Source organism: Falco rusticolus, chromosome 3, assembly GCF_015220075.1.
Source record: "Falco rusticolus isolate bFalRus1 chromosome 3, bFalRus1.pri, whole genome shotgun sequence".
Taxonomy (NCBI): Eukaryota; Metazoa; Chordata; class Aves; order Falconiformes; family Falconidae; genus Falco; species Falco rusticolus.
The window spans coordinates 32,528,609-32,550,274 of record NC_051189.1 but is presented as its reverse complement, the minus strand read 5'-3'; the positions used below and the strand labels follow the sequence as shown (position 1 = coordinate 32,550,274).

Below are 21,666 nucleotides of genomic sequence, written 5' to 3'. Positions count from 1 at the left end.
AGATGGCTTATCCTCCACTGCCACCTTCTTTGCATTGCCCACTGGCCCTAGTCTTAGATTCCCTAATAATTCCCTAACAATACTCACCCCATCTAGCTGGTCTTTCTGCTAGTTTTGAACAGATCTCATGCATGTCAGCCTGTCACTGTTCAAAGAAAGATCCACAGACCCAAGTCTGTTGCATACTCACTTATGAATCTTCTCTAAGAAATCCACATATATAATATCTCTCCTTGCCTATATTTTCGGTCTTTAAAATATCAAATTCATGGTACTTATGGTTTCAATGTCCTGTCAAAACCCATAAATTTTGATGATTAATTCATGTCATCAAATAGAGCTCTTTCTATGCATATCTATCTGCAGCCAAAGAGGACAATTCATCATCCCCACAAATCGCTGACCTATTTTCCTGACAATCCCTAGGAAATAAGTAATAGGTCATATTAACTTAGGTCATGTTAGGGAAAAAGGTCATATTACCCATCCTTGGATGCCCATCACTCTATGACTGCTTTGCAAGCACACCCTGCCATGCATCCGGGGTGTGCTGGAGGTGGTTTGTTCCTTTTCAGCTACCAGCTGCTTCCTGACCTTTCTGACAAAAACTTAAGTCTAGTGAGCACTGCTCCCTTTTGCTGATGCTATTTTTCCTGAGCACTGTCGCCTGTTCTTGGTTTGATGAGTCTCCTTCACCTCTTCCTGCTCTCTTTTCAGGCTTGCACATGGAAGTCCTTATACACTGTACGTGGGGGGTCCCGTCCTTGCCAGCTGACCCCCTGGCTCATGTCCATGCTCCCTGGCACTGCTTCAACACCCGTTAATGTTCTTTTGGCAGCTCACCCTGACATGCATATTGGTGAATCCCTTTCACTCCCAGGAAACAGTGAGGCCAGAAATGATCCTGGCCACAGCCAAAACAATATACAGAGCAGCCAGGAGTGTAATTGACCCTTGGCTCTTTCTAACACTGTGCAACATGCATGAGTTGATGTTTTGAAAATGCCCTGTACATTGGGCCGCACAGTGATGTGCATTAGAACAACTGGAACTACTCACTTAGCAGGGAACAGCCCAGGGGATTCAGGGTCCGAAAGGCCACAGCAAAGGTATGTATTTAGATGGACTGAGGGGGTTCCAGTGCTCTATAATCAGTCTTGAGGGATGTAACTGCTATGGTGAAGAATTAGGCTGGTAGGAGGAGTAGCAGTGTCCAGGCATGCAAACTTCACCTCTGCAATCATTCTATAGCTGCAAGGATGTCTTGACAAACAAACAAGGCTAGGCTACAAACCAACAGAGTTGCTTCAGGCTGCAAGAGAACAGTGGAAAGAATATCTGGAGAGGTGCCCATGGCACCAAAAGAAAAATTTTACAAGGTATTTTCAAGAATTCTTCTAGCTGCGCATACTGCTGCTTGGCAAAAGTACTGAACAAATCTTGCAGCCAATCACTGTTAAAATGTCACCATCTTTAATGCAAATAGGTTTACTTAGTACACGACCCCACAGGAAGTGCAAAAGTGGATTATTGACTCAGAAAATAAACCTAATAAGCTTTAAAATACAGCGAGAACATTAAAAAAAAATAAATCACGCTGTAAAAATTTCATTAGAAGCAGTACCTTCTCAAAATGTAAAAATTTTTGGACAGTAAGTACTGCAAAGCTTTCATTATCAATGCCATTCTTATTGTTTGTGCTGTATAATTATGTTTAAGACTAGAAAAGTAAATGAGAAGTACTCAGTGAACCCATTAAAACAGCAACATTATCTGAAAAACAAATTCTAATAATGTATAAATTTAAATCTCATAATAATCTCATAATAGAAGAACTATTATTTCAGCATATACAGTGCTGGCATGGGGTGTAATTTAGCTTGAATCCAAGAGGTCTGTCAGACCAACCAATGCCCTGAGTGCCTTGATAAACTAGAACAGATGCATAATAAGATAACTCAGACAGCTTCCTAAAGTTTCATCTGCCAGTGGGACCCACTTGGTACAGCCAGAGCCCTTTGCCAAGTCTACTTTCTCACACTGTATAGATGGCCTTGCTCCAGTAGCAGCTCTCATCTTCTATCCAGCTGCTACACACAATCTCAGAAAGAGAGTTTTTATTATGCATTAATTCCAAAGGACTACAAAGAACAATAGGACCTGCTAACTACTCCCTAGCAGGTCGTTCAGCACTTTTAGAAGCCCATTTTTAAAGGCTTAGAGTTGGCAAAACTCAGCTCTGCCCCCCCCCTCTTCACACAAATGGTTCAGTGAACCTTGAGCTCAAAAGAATGTGAGGGCTCACATCAGAAATCAGGTTTAGGATTTATTAAACTCTAGATTTTTAATAGAAAATTCTGACACTGTAGAAATACTGGTTTTCTTATGGGTAGTTCTTGAAATCATTGAACTTTGCAATTTTCTTTAGGAGTTTTTCTACATGTACATTTCCGTTGCAGAGGCTTAACTTCTCACTTGAATTGCTCCTCTAAAGCTAGCCTAACCTCGAATGAGTCATGCTGTGAGGGTGAGGAGGCATCTGAGATTCAAGTGACTTGGATCTGCTGTCCTTGGCCATGTATGTCTCTTATTTCTAGGAAGCTCATCCCACAGTTCTGTGCAGTGCAGCAAGCCAAGGTTTTCTATCATTTCTATGCTGAAATATAGTAGGAGGACTTTTTTGAACTTTCTAGAGGGTATTTAAGCCTCTAAGTTTAGCCTGAAGAAAAGAAGGCTCTGGGGAGACCTTAACACAGCCTTTCAATATTTAGAGGGGGCTTATAAGATGAAGAAAGACTTCTTGCCAGATCCTGTAGTGACAGCACAAGGGGCAATGGTTTTAAACTGAAAGAGGGTAAATTTGGATTGGATATAAGGAATAAATTCTTTACAATGACAGTGGTGAAGCACTGGAACTAGATGCCCAGAGAAGCTGTGGGTGCCCAGTCCCTGGAAGTGTTCAAGGTCAGGTTGGCTAGGGCTTTGAGCAACCTGGTCTAGTTGAAGATGTCCCTGCTCATGGATCAACCCTTCCAACCCAACCCAATCTATGATTCTATGATTCTTTGTTTCTATGATTCCATTTATTTGTGAAAAGGTGCAAAGGACTAGCAATACCAAAATACCAGCTTCACCTAAAGAGCAACACAACTTTGTTAGAAGTACTTACACTAGGATTTAATATACTCTCTTTTTCTAGATGTCAGCTGTTGCTCAAACACGCAATGTTGCCTAGAAAAAAAAATCATGGGGACTTTTCATGGAGTAGGACTCACATGGAGAATCAAACCTCTGAAAAAGGACAGTCAGTCCTAGAATAAACAGTTCCATGAGCCTTCATTGCAAGGGTCCTTGCAATTGCCTGTTCCAAAGGATTCAGTGAGACTCCCCAATGTGCTGATGAATTCTTATGATCCAGAAATTTGCTTTGTGCAGTACAGTAGGCAGCCTTTCAGGGTCTGTACTGTGATGACATGATTCTGCATGTTTCTGACTGGATCCCATACATATTTATTATAAGTCTTCTATTTTGGTATATCCCAAAGTTGTCCTTCAGATTTGAGAGTCCTGTGTCTCAAAAATTTGCAGATTCTTTTGATATATTTTATGCAAGTGATGCATATCTTGCATTTTTTAATATTTCCACATTCATGTTCAGATTATTTCTGTCATCTACAGAGAAAAAATTCAGCGTTCCATTAGCTTGGAGGTTTCTTTTTATTGAAAACACAATAAATAATGTCTTAAAGTGAAGAAATAATGGTGTAAACATGTATAAATCCTGATTATTCAGAAACATTCTGAATTTATTACTTTAAAACTCCCAGGAAGTAAAAGAAATTAATTTGGTATTTTATATTAATAAACAATTCTATTTCTTTCTTACTTTGGCTACTCAATACATGTAAAGAGTATGATTTTGAAATAAACTCCTTAAATGTAATACATTAACCTACATTAAGACAGCCTTTTGTTTAATTAATGAAATTGTTTCCAAATACTCCACATTTCTTACTGCAACAAATCAGCATTGTCCAGACACAATAACTGGAGATTACACATGCACATATACTCCTGGTTAAGCACCCTAAAAAAAACCCAACACACCACAACTTGAATTTCTGTTTCAGTACCCTACTGCATTAAACTGGCTGATTCCATATTTTGGGGTTTGTGAATCTGAGATGTGATAAATTGGATATAAACCCTGTCCCTTTTATAGGTCATGAATAGGGCACTTATTTTTGTTATATGATCTCAATCCTAAGGTGAAAGACATTGTTCCCTAGTTTGATGAATTTAGTGAAAATTTTGCTTCTATAGTGAGCATGGTGAGCATGGAGACAAGATTTCTGGATTATAGTCTTGGAGGCAACTAAATTAGCCATGACATTTTATGAGTTCTTTCAGCATTACAAGGCTGGATTATGGTGAAAATTAATGATTTTCATACCAGATCCTTCAAATCAAATACTGTTCACCTAGTCAAAAGTGAGTTAATTTCAAACTATGTACTTTCTCCAATCAGCTATCAACAGACTCCAGAAAAACAAGTTTTAAACTTGAATATCAACGAAGAAAAAGTTCAAACACTTTGGAGGAAAAAAAAAAAAACGTTTTAGTACGGGATTTTTTCAGCACAAATCCAGACATGTGAAAGATATTTTTATGTCCTTTTTATAGTAAGTTTCAGAGTGAAGCCAACCAATCTGCAAAAATTGCACATGTAAGTGAGCAAATATTCCTGCTATTGCCTGTGCTGTTTGATCTCACAGTCTAGAAGAGAAGCAGAACTATATTTAATGACTCCTGCAGCCAGAATTTCGATTTAAAAAACCATCCCTGAGCTCTGTTGTTCTTTGAAATATGAAACCCCCATCTCATTTTCCTGCTCAGAGAGCTTGAAACTGATGACGTCAAGATCCTTCCATTAAATCGCTGACAGGTAGCCGGCTGCCAGGATTCCAGACGGGACCCAAATTCACAAGGCGTCAGGGATGGAGGTTAATGTCCACACACAAGTCTTATAACAGCCAAATACAGAAGAGAAGGTTTTCGAGAAGCAACTTCCACAAGGATGTCAGAAGCAGAAATTAGGGAATGAAGGAGATATGCTTCAGCCCCTTGTACTTCCATGGTAGGTGATGAAGTCTATAATTAAAAGCAGTCTAAGGATACTGTTAAGTGACAGAAATACTGGAGACAATTTGTCAGCACCTGGATTATCAGGCCCACAAAAATAAATTATTCATGGGTTGCTTATGTGTTATGTCACCATCATGAAACAGTTTTGTTAGTACTAGCTTTACTGTTTCATTTCTTGGGCTGAATAGCAGATTTGTCACTCCCACAAAAACATTCACATTTTCTGTTTAAGAGAATCTGAGATGTGTCACTGTAATGCAAAAAGTATAAATATTACTTTTTTGGGAGTTTTGTCTTTACCTGTGTAAAAAGAAGGAGTCTTCATGTATATTCCTATGTTGTAGCAGTGAGTGGTAAGACAACACAGAAGCCAAAGCCCCTTCAGGTGCTCTTATCCCAGTAAAGTCTCACACAGGTTAATGTGGGACAGATGATAATAGAAGACTGCAGAGCTGGTCAAGAAAAGAAGATAACTGAGTCCAGAACAAAAGCAGTGCCAATAAAGAAAAGTAAAAATTATAGAGTTTATGGGCACTGAATGGAGTAATAGGGAATTGTGTATCTATAGAAGCAAAGCAGGAGAAAACAGTAAAAGCTTTCACCAATGTTCTGTGCACAACAGTGATACTCTTGTGCTGGGGTGGAGCACAGCATGATAATAAGGAGTTTACCTACATTTCCTGTTTAGCACTCCTCCATGTTTTCCCCTGCTTCATGTTCGTGTGCTTCAAAAGATAGGTGACACCAGTTTATACTAGCTTGAACTTACTCCTGCTATATCCGCTCTGCAAGTATCTTGTTTAACTTGAAATGCAAAACCATCTCACATTCCAGGACCTAAATGTCTACGCAGATAGTGTAAGAAGTGAGCCAATTGCTGTTCAGATGATGAGTTGTGATTTCATAAACATTTAGTGATAGGAAAGTTTGTTTGTATTCCTGTCCTAGCCCGTCATCTTAACTAAATCTAAAATTTCATCTATGATATCCTTTAACTATGGACATCTCTGTTTTATAAAGATGAACTCTATTTCCTGAAAGTGCATGGTGAAGCATTGTGTTTTCATGTGCAATATCTTGATTATATTTTGCAAAGAGGGATTTCTGTCTCTGCGACATTGTAACAAAAATCACATACCATGTATGAATGCATCATTTAAAGTTGCGTAGGTTTATGGCATACTGTGACAGCTTTTTCTCTCCAGAGTCCGCTGGTCGTTTGATAATGGTTTTAGACCTTGACATGAGTGCCTTCAGGCATTTGACCTACACGGGACACCTACCAGCAAATTATGTTGACTGTAAATAAGGAAAAAACATACATGAAACATAAATCTTCCTTTCTTGCTAACAGAAGAAAGTGGTAAAAAGTGTCCTTGATTACCGATATACAGAGAACCTGAGAAACCAAAAGGCTGTTTGCAGCGATATGGCAAAATGCTGATGGAAAATCACTTTGGCAGCATGTGAGGAAATGGGGAAGTGAACAAAAGACAAAAGAAACAGTCCATGTAAAACTTCCTGCTTGCATAAAAATCCCGGCATCGACCTTCCTATCTCTATGGAAATTGCAAGATAAATAGTTTAACCCTCAGATTTATAATTTTTAAGTGACTAAAACTTATAAAATGCTTCCAGAATTGAGGGGTCATGTATGCTAACAGGCCCACAGCATGACACTAACACAAGATGGGGAATGCAGAAGTGCCATAGCAACGAGGTGTTGGTAAAGGTCTTGTTTGAAATATCATGTACTAGGCTGGTCATCTATGCTCAAGAAAGAAAAAATTGAACTGGAAGAGAAGCAGAACCTATGGAATTGATTAAGTAAAGAGAAAACCATACAATGAGGCCTTGCAGAGTTTCCATTGTTTAGCCAAGAAAAACAAGAGATGGAAGAGGATACAAGGACTCTAGAAATATGTCTTTGGATGAATATCAAGGAGAAAAAGTATATCTCAAGCTAAATAGAAGCACTAACATAAAATCAAATTACTGTAAACTGGTTATGAATAAATCTATTCTGGAAATTCCTGATATTTGAACAGCAAACTTTTAAGAGTAGCCACATAAGCTATGGGAGAAAGTGAAGCTAAATTTGTTTTAAGATGAACTTCAGAAAAGAAAGAGCTGTATAACAGAGAAAATGTCTGGGCCTAGGAAGCTGGTGGCTCACTTCAGTCCTCTAGACAGAGGCAACTAGTGCCATGTCCTCGGACACTGCTCCCAGCCTCCAGCTGCCAGCTCAGGGAAGTTCTTCTACAAGATCTAAGTAGTATTTGCCAGACGTGCAGATTTTTTTATCTAAGATACAGCATCTCAAATGGCATTAGGCGACCATGTGTAAGCTTCTGAATCAGGCTGTGAGCATGGGCAATCAGACTTCAGATATGTCATGTGTTACGTAGGCAGAGACTTATCCTAAGTACCTGGATCTTTATGAGCTTGTATTGCATCTATAATGTGTTCTCAGGGCTTTTTACTTGTCACATTTGGAGGCCAGGGAGGATTTCCACATGTGAATGTTCTAGTTTCTAGGGGAGGCAGATTTTGCTTTCAGCTTTGAAGCTGAAAATGTTCACCATAGCTGAGGGAGGAAGTTTACAAGATACATTTGAGGGTCACATTGCTTCAGGCTGTTGCTAAGGGTTAAAGAAAATACTGATCAAGAGAGAGGTTTTTCTGCCCAGTTTGGTTTAAAGGGTCTTTTTTCTCTTGCCTTTCTGTATAGAAAGTAGTTGGTCTTTGAGGACATTTTGTTTAACAGATACTATGCTAGTCCAAAGACTGGAGATGTTCTTCGTTTCTTGCTTACGCTTCCCTTGGCACAGCTGTGACACAGCCTGCATAAGACTATAAATTCAGTACAGGGTGATGGACATGCTTTGCAGTCTAGAGTGTTAGGTACATGTGGAATCTCTGCAGCCTTTTGAACCTGAGATTTTTCCTCGGTTGCCCACAGTTCTGGGTGTTCTGACCTGGATGAACCGGACTGTACAGATCATGACCTAAACTGTCTTTCCCAGCCATATGCTCCTATTTTTATGTCCATATATGTATAATCAATCACAATCAATACTGAATGCTGGGAGAACTTGCATTAGGCTGCCCTGAATTTTCTGTGAATTCTAGCAGTACGTTTTTTTACACTTATTAGCTCACTCCTGGACATCTTTCTCCATGTAACAGAATAAATAATTGTTATTTTATTTTAGATGTTCAGTGTCTTTGTTGTGGACTGCTTCTTTGCAGGAAACACCTCAATGATTATTTTTTTATATTATTTCTTTCTTTTTTAATAGAAGTCACATACATACTGGGTATACTTGAAAAATTCTCAGGAAGGTGCATTGCCACAGTTGCATATTTGAAAGTGTCCACACAAGTATAAAATAGCTGTATGCACAGAGAATGTAACCTATACTATATTAAGCTGTGAGCATTGCATGTGCCACCTGGTTGTTTTACCAGAGGCTCATATGTGATTATGGAGGAGATAAGTCTAAACGGCGAGGTAGAATTAAAAACCAAGAAATAAAACATTTAGAGATACAATGTTTCTGCAAAAAAACTTTCAACATACTTAATATCTGGGAGATGAATGGGAAAATGTATACCTGACTACATTTTCCCAGGAAAATGAAAACTGGGATGTCAAGATCTTGGCCCTTTGAGTTCAAAACTCCCTTCAAGAGAGGAGACTCTGGAAGCAGAAAGACAAAGCTACTTCCTGAGACAGCATCTGTGTCAGGAGGAGACTGAATGTGAATCTGAGTTGTCACAGGAATGAGATGCTGAGTCAGAGCACCCTTATGGGAAATGCCCCAGTTTAGGATGGGCTTGGGTTTGCCAGGAAAAGTGAGCCAGCACGTAAGCCATGATGCTGATCCACCATCATCCTCATCTGGGTGTGATGAAGCAGATAGCGATCCTGGTGCAGAGAGCTGTAGCTATCTTTTCCTGTATCTCTGTCATTAGTCACAGCTCCCACCTGGGACCTGGTAGCTGACTGCATGTGAACCAGGCCAAAATCAACAGACTAGCTACAATCACAGAATGTAGGAATATATTAAAGGAAGCTGGAATTACACTAGCTGTCACTTCTCATATTTTAGATTATTGCCCTGTAACTGGGAATAGAGGCTGCTGGAGCTGAAACAAGTGTACACAGGTACAAATGTTTCCCCCTGCTCATCTGTGTTTTAAGCCTTGTTCAGGGGTAGCTGAAAGCTCTCTTTGACCTTGCCCTGAAATGGGCTAGAAGTGCTCACTGAGGTCCAAGAGACCTCAGCTGCTTACCTTCTGGTGCCAAGTTGAGATCGAGACCCTGACTGAATCCACATGTCTGGACTTTTTGGTCATTGACATGCTAAATCTGGATAAAAATTTAGTATGTCAGTAGGTATGTTGATGACAGAGCTCGGAATTAACTTTCAGCCATAAAACTATCATAACTTCCTATGATGCAGAGAGGCAGGGCAGAGGGAGTCTGAAGACAGCTGTGGATGGCTAACAACTGGACAGTGCTGAGCTGTATGTAGGAAGATTACAACATATCCAGTGTGGATTATTTTATTGCTGTTTTCTTATGTCATGCAGTGTTACTGTGAACAGTATCTTGAAAAGCCTGTTAAGTCACCGTCTGTTCCTGCTCGCAGTTCCCAAGAGAAGAACAGCAGGTACAGCATGTAACCCAGGCTTACTGAAGCAATGTCAGCTTAGCAATCAGGCACCTAACATCCAAGCTCTCTTCCAAAAGTGTAAGAGCCACTGCATTCACTCCCAGGCAAGTGACATCCCCTAAAGTCACATTCAATCAGACAGTGGTATGGGTGGAAGGACAATATACTTTATTTCAGAAGTTCTTTTAGCTTTGTCTTAGCAAAAGACTGGTAACATTTCTGTTAACAAAGCTTACATCTCATCTTTTATGGATTCATTGCATATTTATATGCTTTGGTGCCTCTTCAAGGAAACTGGTGACACCTCCTATTTTCTTCATGATAGTTACATCAGTTTTACAAGACATGATCAAAGAGCTTGTCTTTAGTGTTGTTTCTAAGTAGAGCTTTTGTTATTACATATCCTCTCCAGAAAAAACAACTTTGTATCTCCTGAGAATGTAACAGGTCCACAAAACCGTATCTAATTGCAGATTCAATGTAATTGGCTTTCTTGTGCATTCAGTGCACCAAAGCACTGCTATCAGGTCTGCTTTGCACCATGTTCTGGTGAAAAGAGGTCCAACAGAAGAGTTCCCTTCCCTTCAGGAATACAGAAACAAACAAGGGAGTTCGATAAACACAGGCTGGAGATAGAAATAAACTTTTTGGAGGTATTCTTCCTTTCTCGTATCTGGGAAAACAGGGGTCAGATCATAGGTAGTATATTTGTTCCTGTTAGTTCATTTTTGTTTTTCCACAACCTGAATTGTCTTTCTCCTCTTTCCTTCCCCAGGGAGGTCCAGCCTGTGAATCCCAAAGTAGTGCTTACCTGATTATTACTCTCCTACTACCATCCAGAAGGTTAACTACTAGAAACATAGGTAAAAGAAGGGCAGTGGTATGGCTCATATTGTTCTAACACCAATTAAAGTCAGTAGAAAGACTTGCACTGACCCCCATGTTTTGGTGAAGTTGGACTTTTATAGCTTGAGTTTGAAAACTGGTCAAAGAAAACAAACTGCAACTTAAGATCTGACATTGTGTAAACCAAAATCAAATACAAAGCAAAAAAATCTTTGAAACGTTAAAAAAAAATACCCTTGAATTAACTGCTTGGAATTAAATATTGTTATAACCGTATTAGATATCATATGTGGCAAATTTCTTTTGTCCATTAGTAAAAAATCAAAATCAATAATGATTTTTTTAAAAAAGAATGGACATTTCTTATTCCATTTGGCAGAACACTGAGTAGCAGGCTACTTGCACAGGCATGATCATCTCACAAGTCTTATTTTCTCTAGTGCTACAGTTGTCCTCAAATTTTGATTTCAGGGTACCACTTTCCTCAGACCTACATCCCAGGCCTTACTGCTTTGCCAGCAACTGGTTGCATGCATCAGTCTAGGGAACTAAAGGCCAGTTTCTGGAAGGCAGACTTATGGAAAACAACTGACAATGAATCCCTGAAGTTAGTAGGTGTTAGTCATTAAAATTGTTCTTAATGAATGAATCTCACAACACCGAAAGTAGTACTCACCAGACAATGAGGGAAGTGGCAGGATGTACTCACACAAAGCATAGAAATGACATGACAAAAAACACCATCTAGGTTGTAGCAGCATCTGCTTCTGCTCATTCTAAAGAATTATAAAGGGTTAACATTTATTGCAACGTAATTAAGCACAGAGAAAAATAGAAGGTGATAAGCAATGTTTGCTTCCACATGCCACAAACAGAGACAAGATACATAAATACAAAAGGGAAGGGTAAGTTGCAATGAAGGTTAACTTCTCACAGACCTTAATGCATGCGTAGATGTTCAGGTCAGATCTCTTCAATCAGAGACAAATTATTGAATTTAATTCATTTAAGCTATATCTAACCTCAGCAGATAGTGTTTCACAAGGAGAGAATCTGGGAGGTAGAAGAGTTGACCACAAGGATGTGATGTCCACATTCAGTTTAAAGTTCTTGCTGAAAACTAGATCTAGTCTGATCCCACTTGTTCAACACCCATTAGCAGTGGGAGTGCAGGTATCTTCCTGCAGCATTTCTACCAGATTAGTTTTATTGAAAAAAAAAATAAAAATCCAGTCTGCATGCTCCAAGACCAATTCATAGGGTGAACTCTGAGACAGCAAGGAATTGACAAACTCTCTTTTGATCCAAACTAGAAAAATAAGTCCATTGATGTGTCTACCTCATGTCCATAGTGTTTATCCAGATGTATCTTTTGGGCATTCACATCTGTGAGACTACATTCCCAATCTCCTTCAATTGCAAAGTAAGATACCATTATTAAGGTATTATAACACAGTAGCTCTTACATTTCGTTGGCTGTGGTTTTCTTGAAGCCCATAAAACAGTCATGTCTTCCTTTCTGCTAAGAACTTGCCTTATTCAGCACCTGCTGAACTCTGTGAAAGTCCTTTTGGTGACTTCAAGCAATTGTGGAACAGCCCCCAGGTAAACTGCTCATTCAAGTGCTTTGAGTTGGATTTTCAAGTGAATTTGATTGTTATTCAGTAGCGCTGCTTTGTCTCAGAACCACTGCTGGACCTATTTTATATTGGCAGGAGCAAAGATTCCTTCTGCTCAGAAGCCAGGAGATGGTATAGAGCCAGCTGCAGTTTCTGTAGTTCCAGCACTTTTCCAACACCTTCCAACACCAACACCTTGGCACCTGCTGCAGCAAAGTCTGACCATAGGAACAGGATCAGTTATTATATCTACTTTTCTCCACAGTAACATCTTTTTTCATATTTCCATGACTAGGTGTGTTTGGTATTGCCCTTTATTAGCCCAAGTCTGGCAAAAGTCTAATTTCATAGCCAGTACAAATACCATTGAAATTTAATGAAGAGTCAAATATTCACCTGTGTGAAACTCACCGTTACTCCATGCCTCATGTTGGTCTGTCTAATGCTTTTCTTCCCTCTGTGTCCAAATTTTTACATCATTACATCGTGAGGCATGTAACACAGTAAAGTACCGCCAGCAAAAGCCACATCTCTGTCCATGGAACATATTCCTTTTCACTCAGCAGTTTCTCTGCTGCAGCAGGTATGGTTCATATCCTCTGACTGAAAAGCAGGTCCCTGGAGGAAAGTGGCTGCTGCTCATAAAAATACACTGTCAGGCAAAAATGATGCATTCTTTGGTTTTAATATTTAGTATGATCCCATGATGACCCCCAGCCCACATACCAGGAACTTCTAACCTAGATGATGTTGGGCAACAGAGAGAATTGGTTAAACAAATGGGGCTTTTTTTGTTCAGCAAGTCACTCCCTGTGTGTTCTACCACTGAGCTTTTTTATTGCAGAGTAGGTTTGTTTGAAGTAAAACTGACAGAAAATTTTGTGATAAGATAGTTGTTTGTCAGAAACTGTTGATCTGTCCAAATAGAAAAGTATGACTGAGAAGCACTCACACTACTTGTAAAGGACAAGGCTTATCTGGTCAAATTCAGACGGAAGACAGATGTTCACTGACCTTAAAAGAGTTTCAGGCAGGCACGTGGGAGTAAGAATCCAACCATGACGTTCTTGCTTTGCTTATTTCAGTCCATGGATCTGAACCTCACACTCCCACACACCCAGCAGGTTTTCTGCTTTCTGGACTATTAAGTCATCTTCCCTTATGCTCTCTCCAAACAGATAATGCAGTTAACCATGTGAAGTGGAGTATGTCCAATACGAATGACTGAGAGAAGCATGGAGATTTACTCAATAACATGTTTCAGATGTTTGGTTAAAATCTACCCCTCCAGGATTCAAACACCTTTCAGTAATATACTACAAAAAGGTAAACATGTCAAGTGAAATGTAGACAGAAAAAAAGACTGAAGTTAAAATTCTTTGGCATGTTCAGAGATCTAGATTTCCAATATGCCAGCTCTCAAGATACTTCATAATATGGGATAGATAGGTCTGCCACCTTCTACTAGCAACCTGGAAATGACCTAATGTAATTTCTAAGTATAATATCTATACACACACCCCAAAATATAAAATCGGCACAAGATATCAGAAAGGGAAAAGGAAAATAGTTTTTCATTGTGTTCTTGCATAACAGTTTTCTGTAACACAGGAGTGGGACAATCAGTAATGTTGTGCACTCACATAATCCTTTGAGATCTCATATTCCTTTAAAAAAGTTAATAAACTCATATCTGTGGATTCCTTGAGGTAGGTATTTTCCTCTTTTTGAAGATGAGAAAAATGTAGTATAGAGGTAGTAGGTTCTCCATATCAGATAAAAGGTCATTGGCAGAACCACAGAAAGAACCTGTATATATAGCCCTCAGCCTTACCTATGACATTATCCTTCTCCATAAAGTATTCTTCCTTCCAAAGGTATCACAGTCAGAGTTGAATGGAAAGATGCTCTTTCACCTCATCTACGTTGAGGTTTCTCCTTTTCTCCTGTTACATGAGATGGGTTCAAGTACTGCCTGTGAAGCAAGGGAGAATTACCCAGATCATCTAGTCCTCTGTTTTTAAAGTGTATCCCTAATCAAAGCAATATGAAGTATTTTAACCTTGGATCTCCTTTCCTAATGCTGAACAGGCTCTACTGTACACAGGATATATTTGGGTGGGGTTTTTTATTAACAGTTTTTTCATTAGAGCATCACATTTCAGCAAACTATTTCAATTAATTCCTTTTTTCCAATGAAAAAACATTTTGCTGAGAAATTTCTAAGCACTTGACTTTCAGAATAAGTTAATAACCTGGACTTAAAACCTGAATTCCTTCCTGAAGGCATATTTCATCCTCTCAAGGATTTGATCTGCCACATAAAAAAAAAAAAAACAACTGGGAGTAGCACTAGAAATAACAATGGTTTATCATTTGTATTTTGTTAGGAAAGCAATTTTATTCATAGCAAAAATCACCTCGGAACTTTCTTTTGACTGCAGTGACATCTGCTGGTAGTCAGAAAAAATTCTGAATATGAAGTGAGAATAAACATGTCAAAAAGACACTAGGTATGGGGCCTAGCAGCTTGACTTTTTATTTCTAAGTAGGAGAGCCAAAAACCCCCAGACATTCCAGGGTTCAGGCATGTATCCTCCCAAGGACTTCAGGCTTGCTCATGTTTCTTGATGTAAGAAGAAATGGTCCAAGTGGAGGAGCCCAGGTTCAGCAGTGTTTTAAAAGGCAAAGAAACCTGATTACCTGATACATGGGAAGCAGGGGAGCAGCTTGTTGCTCACTTTCTATTCCAGAGTGAATGAAAAGAAGGGAAAAGACTGCAACTTTTCCTGTGGGAAAAAAAGAGGGAAGAATTTAAGAATGCAGAGGGGTCTACAGAAGCAGCATCACTGGTAGAGGTAGAGGTAGAGGTAGAGGTAGAGGTAGAGGTAGAGGTAGAGGTAGAGGTAGAGGTAGAGGTAGAGGTAGAGGTAAAGGTAGAGGTAGAGGTAGAGGCAGAGGTAGAGATAGGCTAATGCCTAGAGCTGTCAGACATCTCCCATCCTGAGGCATTGAAATGAAACACAAATAGAGTGAAACTAGTACAGTGGTAAGCTAAAAAACTGAAACCCTGCACAGATCACCCTTGAGCATCTAAACCACATCTCCTGTTTTCTTTGTGTGTGCCCATCCCCTCAATTGGATTCTTGATGCCATTGGGGATGTTTACATCTTCCTGCTCTTCGCTAACACAGTCCTTGTTCTGCCTCTACCTTTCAAAGAGATAGTGGGCACCTAAAAAATACTATATAGGAGCTAAGGATTTGTATAAGACACTCAGATAGGTATCTTTCATTGTAAATTCTCTTTAAATGTTTTGTTCTTTTTGGATTTAACTGTAAATTCATAACAAGAAGCCTATAAGATACATTAAACTTCTGCAGCATCACAAAACATGATTTTGAAGCAACATGATGTATAGTAACACACTCAAAAGTTATTTATACATAAGGATCCCCCTCGTTTTATTTGTCAAGCAAACAGAAAATCTTATATACTTTAATTACACTCTATTTGGCAATATGCACAATGGAGAAAGTATTTTAAAATATGTCCTTTTCTTAATAATGCAGAATAATGGTATATAAGTATTTTAAAAATCAGTACTGAATATATTCAGATATCAAATACTTACTAGGTCTTTCCAAAATGACTGAGAAATACATCAAGAAATATTGTCCAAAGACAATAATTTAATGCTAGTCAAAGTCAGAAAGCTGCATTATCTAATGCATTAAATTATTCTGTTACCCTCTGCCTTTCAGTTAAAATCAAGAAGATGTATGTTGATAAGGACAGTGGGTCATCTCTCTGGACTCTGTGATCTTCCACATTACCCAGGAATCTATCCTGTAGCCATTTGGAGAAACACTGGGAGCAAATGAGTTATGAGTCATGTGAAGAAGAAAAGGCATGACACAAATTTTGAAATTAAATGCAAAGGGAAATGACAAATACTGGAAATACAAACTGCCTAATAAGCAACTGATAGTGAAACAAGGCAAATGCTGGAAATGGCAAATAATGAAAGAAGACAGATACTGCGAAGAAAACACAATAAAAGAAGAGAATTAAAACAAACACAGAACTAATGGTATCATTGATCCTAAGGAATTTTGAAAGGGTAGAACAAAAATACTGAAACAAGCGAAGCTCTAGGGAAAATGCTAAATTAAGGCGAAGTACAAAACAAGAGATCAAAAGATTCACTTAGAGGCTTGAACCTCTAAGCATCAGAATTGTCATTTATGGACTCTGACTCTGTCCACTGTTTTTTGTGTAACTTCACTATACTCTATTCTACTCTATTTGTTTCCTGGCATATAAGTACATGCAGATACTGTTTCCAGGACTGTGGAACATTTTTAAGATCTTTGGCCATTGTTTTAAATGTGGTCATTCAGTCTTTAATTTACACCTTGAGTAATCTTAATAAGCCGCAGAAACTACACTTGCTAAGCAAGGCAGAAATTTCTCCAAGTTCATTTATTGATTCTTCAGAAAAAAAATAGAAGGCAGCATAAAAATAAAGATGAAAGGCCACAGACTCAGATGAGATATATTATCAGTGCAGGTAGATGGGCTTCTGATTTGTATTAGTTAGGAAACTCACATTGAGGTTCTGTCACTGTAAGAGAACTTCTGAGTGTGACATCTGCTAAGGGGGCAAGGTCTAGGGAAGAAACAGATTTGTAATTAAAAGCATTATTTACTCAGCCTAACCTAAGGCATCTTTGTCAGGCATCTCCTCGGAGTCACGTGTGACTGGAGACTGCATTGACTTTACACAGAACCAAGGGAAGATACAACAAAACTGAAAAGGCTTAGAACTAGCTACGCCAACACTGCTATGAAAAAGATTACTAGTGTGAAACTAATATACTAACATGAGAATACTGGACATCTCAAGGAAAAGGTAGAAATTAGCTTTCCCAGCTCTCATAGTCTTGCCTGACTTCAGTACAACTAATCATGGGATATTAATGGCATAAATTCCATCCTTTAAATAAAAGTTGGCAGCATTGTAGAGCCCAGTTGATTTTAGAGGACAATCATGAAGCATTCTGAGAACAGGTTCCCTCTATCTTAATGCTGCAGTTATGCGTCTGTGTAGCTTTATATATAGGCATAAACCTAAAAATTTATAGACGTGTCTGACGGAACAGACTAGGAACTGGAAATACAGATTTTTTTTTCACTTGCATTAAAAATATTTTACATTGTTGCTTCATATTTTCAAAGAGCCTTCAAGTGAAGACCATCGTCTAAGTGAAGTAATCATGCAAAAACTGAGTATATGTAAGAATCAACTGCTAAGTGTAGCCTGCAAAGAAATGTATCTTTTTGCCCTTTTACTCTATTTTACAAGCAGTTTTGGTTTCTTGTCAATATAATTTGTCAGTTGAAATGTGATATTTACCAGGATATTTACCTTACTAGCTTTTCTGGGACTTTTAAAAAAGTTTCAGGTTAGAGGGCAGAGGACTCAATATAAAATATAAAATGTTTCAATAGTAACAGGAATTTTCAAATTAAACAAACAAAATGAAAAACAAACCATACATTTTGAATATGGGGTCACACTTTAAGCGGAGAAATATCATGACTGATTCCATATTACTGGCAAACAGGTCTTACCCAGAGAAGCAGGTACGATAGGATTCCAAATTTTTGCTTCAGTGTGATTTATGATCATATTTAAAACAGAACGGAGAACAAACTTGGAATATACTTTAAATTTATTTAATAAGACACTACAGCTTGAAGAGTAAAGACAGAACAACCTGAAGATGTTGAGTTACACCAAGTCTAGCTGTAATTTAATAGACAAAAAAATGTTTTTACAGTTTAAACAACAGGGAGAAAAATATTACAAAGGATAGTGGCTATTTCTGAAATGAAAGAGATGTTTTGTTTAAAGGTTTCATCAGTTGAAAATGTGGTTCTCTGTACATTAGAGATGACAGAAGGTCTAAAATCAAATTTCTTCAAAGTAACAAAGAAATGGAAAGATTAGCTTAAAGCCAAGTTAGTTGCTTATTTATATTACTTTCCTATTGGACCACACACTGGGCTGATTCTAGCTATTATTCCTAGTCATTCCCAAGAAATATGGGAACCATGCATGATTAACCAGACCTTCAAAGGCAAAATTACCAATGACAAGAACGATTCTGAAGTTCTGTAGAATCATCTGTCCTGTATACCCCCGTGGTGACAACTTCCAACTGTATGCCTTGGGATCCAACACCCTCTGTTCAGCAACCCAGACATGCTTTTGGGTCACACTCACAACAGGGCAAGCAGAATTTGTAAACCCATAGAACAGACACAATGTGGGAGGCACCACTTTCTCATTTAGGTTTTTTGCAAACTATGTACCCTAAAATGACTAAGTTTATCATGTATATTTAAAATTATATTTAAAATGCAACTAAGAGTAAATATTAATTTAGAATATATAGAAAATTACACAACTAAAACAAATAATATATAAACAAGAACCAGTGATAGGTTCTAGATTTGTGATTCATGAAGGCTGACTTACTACATCATAGCTATAAACGTGAATAAAACAGTAAAACTGTCATCAAGACAAAAGAAACATTAAAATTATGATATTTAAATAAGAAAGGCAACTACAAGTAAGAAGACTACAATGACAGTTGATTTTCCTAAAATTTACAGAATTTTTTTCGTACAAAGATTTTCAGTAACATAGTTGCTTCCTGAATCAACAAGCCACCAAGAGAAATTTGTTTGTAGGTTGTATCATCACAGTCAGGGATTATAATACCATGAAGTCATCAGCTAAAAAGTCAAGAGATTACTGAAAATTCAACCTTATTTTACTGATTTTTATAAATTTTGTCTCCACCAAAGTTATGCATTCAGAGATTTTATCTTTACCATTGATTTAGCCTCTATATAGAAAAGGTTTATCTATAATTAGAGATGCATGTAACACCAAATTGCAGTGATTTCAACCCTGTACAGGTTGCCTTAAGCAGCCAGATACTGTGCAATACAATCTGTCAATACTTAAAAACTAAAATCACAATAGATTTTGTCCCTAGAAACAATAATGAAACATGGGATTAACCTAACAGAGTGATTTCCAAGGCTAAGCATTTACAAGTTTGCATAGGGGTGAGTCATATAAAATTAGTGCTCAGCTCCATGATTCTTGACCACATCAAACTTTTTCTATGTGCTGAGTTTGCACAGCCAGACAAATGTACATGGGACTCCCTGCTTGCACTCTCTGTTGTATAATTTGTTTATAAAAACATAGACAAACATGGCTTCAGTCACGGTCTTGTGTAATTCTTGCAAATTCCCTGCTGCACAAGCCTTTGAAAATATATCCAGAAAAGAAAACGAGAATATTTAAAATGAGCTGAAAAATTACATCTGAGAACTTGCTGCAGCCTAATATGAACTTTTGTTGAATAATGATAGTGACTACTTCAATCACACACTTTGAAGGGGATAAGAAAAAAGAATGACATAAATTATGGAGTATATTCTTATCTTAAACTCAAAGAAAAGTTTACTGTGGCATATCAGATGACCAATACCTTCCATATCACTACAAATATTCTCTCACATGAATGGTAATAAAACAAAAAAATCACAAGCCCCTTTGTATTTCCTTGTGGATAAATTCAATACAGAATTAATGCAAGCCAAACCAAAGATGGCATGTCAAGACAAAAGCATTTGTATTTTAGTCATAGCACTATGCCTTTTCTCCAAAGATCTTGATGTGCTTCATAAACTTTAATTAATCTTCACAGCACGACTACCAGTCAGGCAGAAATTATATAATTTTCAGAAAAAGCATGGCATAGCCTTTATTCCTTATGCCTCTGCTCTGAATACATACTGCATTTTTTCCACTGTGATATATTGTGGAAAAATACATAATAGCAAAGCAAAAGGCCCCAGTGGACCCAACTTTTGTTAGTTTAACTTTCTTTGCTTGTATTTCTTACTTTTTTTTATAATAGCTTACATTAACTGTTCCCTTTTTTAACTTTATTACTGAATTCATATATGTGTGCCTAAACTGAGGTTATGGTAAGACATGTTTCTTTTTTTCTTGTTGTTTGGCGAGGGGGTGGGGGGTGGGGGAGGTTTATTTGAAAAAGTGATAGTTTAGATTGCATTATTCCCTAGAATCAACTATGGAAAATACACATGAGAAAAGTGCACAGAGGCCATCTAGATTTGTAAACGAATTGCTACAGGAACTGTACTTTTCAGAGCACAAATCCTCTTTTCCTACATTTGCATGCACATAGGACAATATGACCACATTTTCTTTCGGAACAACTGAACACCTTGATAAAAATATGATACCACATTAATAAGTGATCCTCTCCCTCCTTCAGAGTGTGCCTTAGGGTTTATGCTTCATTTAAATACAGCGCTATAAAGCAAGCCACTGCTTCTCCAGGACAGACAGAGGAAGTGAGGGGGGTATAAACATTAGCTTTTTGCTAATTGCAGTTGCAATTTTAGTGATCCCATGATACATCTGACAAAAAAACTCCATCTGGAAAAAGGGCTTTGGATACAAGCCATTTGAACTGAAGTTTGATATTGTATCTATAAATAAGAAAACCACTTTTACAAAATAAGAACAAACTGCTGGGTTTAAACAAAAGAACAAACATTTTAAAAGGGACACTAAATGATGAAAGCGTATGTGATCAACTCTCCTAGGTGTGTATGGTTCAGAGAGACAACTAAAAACTGTGGCTGAAATGTGATACAAATATAAATCAGAAGACTTTACTGTGCAGTACTAAAACTTTATAATAAATTATAATACTTGAAGAGGTAAGAAGAGGATCCACAGGACTGTTATTAAAACATGGAGATGGGAGTTATTGTGCAAAAAAACTATAAAGCCCAAGAAGAAGGCATTTGTGATAAAGAGGTCAAAGTATTTCACAAAAAGATTGAGAGACTATGTATTGTCCCAACTTATTTAAAGTACAGAAGATGTTAGTATTTGAAATCATGTGGAAGACAATGTTTTCTGAGATGCATCAAAAATAAAACAAAATCTGAAATGGTAGCAGGTTTTCTCAAAAGGATGATATAATTAGTTTTATAATCCTGCCACGGACCCTCCTGGTGGGGCATGGTCAGTACTGTCAGGTTTACTTGCAGGCCAGGAGGTGCCTCTGTCTGAGGCTCTCCTTGGTGTTATTCAGTGATCAAGGGAACCCAGAAAAAGCTCTCTTTCTAGTCTTTTTATGGAAGTCTATATATTTCAATGTTGATTAAAAAGTTATCTATAAGAATTTTTAGTTTATATCTAGTTATTGCAGCATTTTCTGAGAAAGCAGCATGCAGGTTTG

General features: G+C 37.9%; 1 long non-coding RNA gene across 9 annotated transcripts in view; it reads right to left on the bottom strand.

Annotated features, from left to right (window-relative positions):
• The window catches only part of LOC119145214, a 47,615-nt gene that overhangs the window by 8,603 nt on the left and 17,346 nt on the right, over positions 1-21,666 (bottom strand). For 2 of the 9 annotated variants that reach the window (XR_005103342.1, XR_005103346.1), the window contains exons 2-3: positions 14,996-15,081; positions 9,976-14,267 (exon numbers count right to left, since the gene is read on the bottom strand). This is a non-coding gene — a long non-coding RNA (uncharacterized LOC119145214). Of the gene's footprint in view, positions 1-3,007; positions 3,673-3,836; positions 5,598-9,975; positions 14,268-14,995; positions 15,082-21,666 lie in introns of those variants that run through there. The other 7 variants (XR_005103345.1, XR_005103343.1, XR_005103349.1 and 4 more) reach the window with 7 other exon arrangements.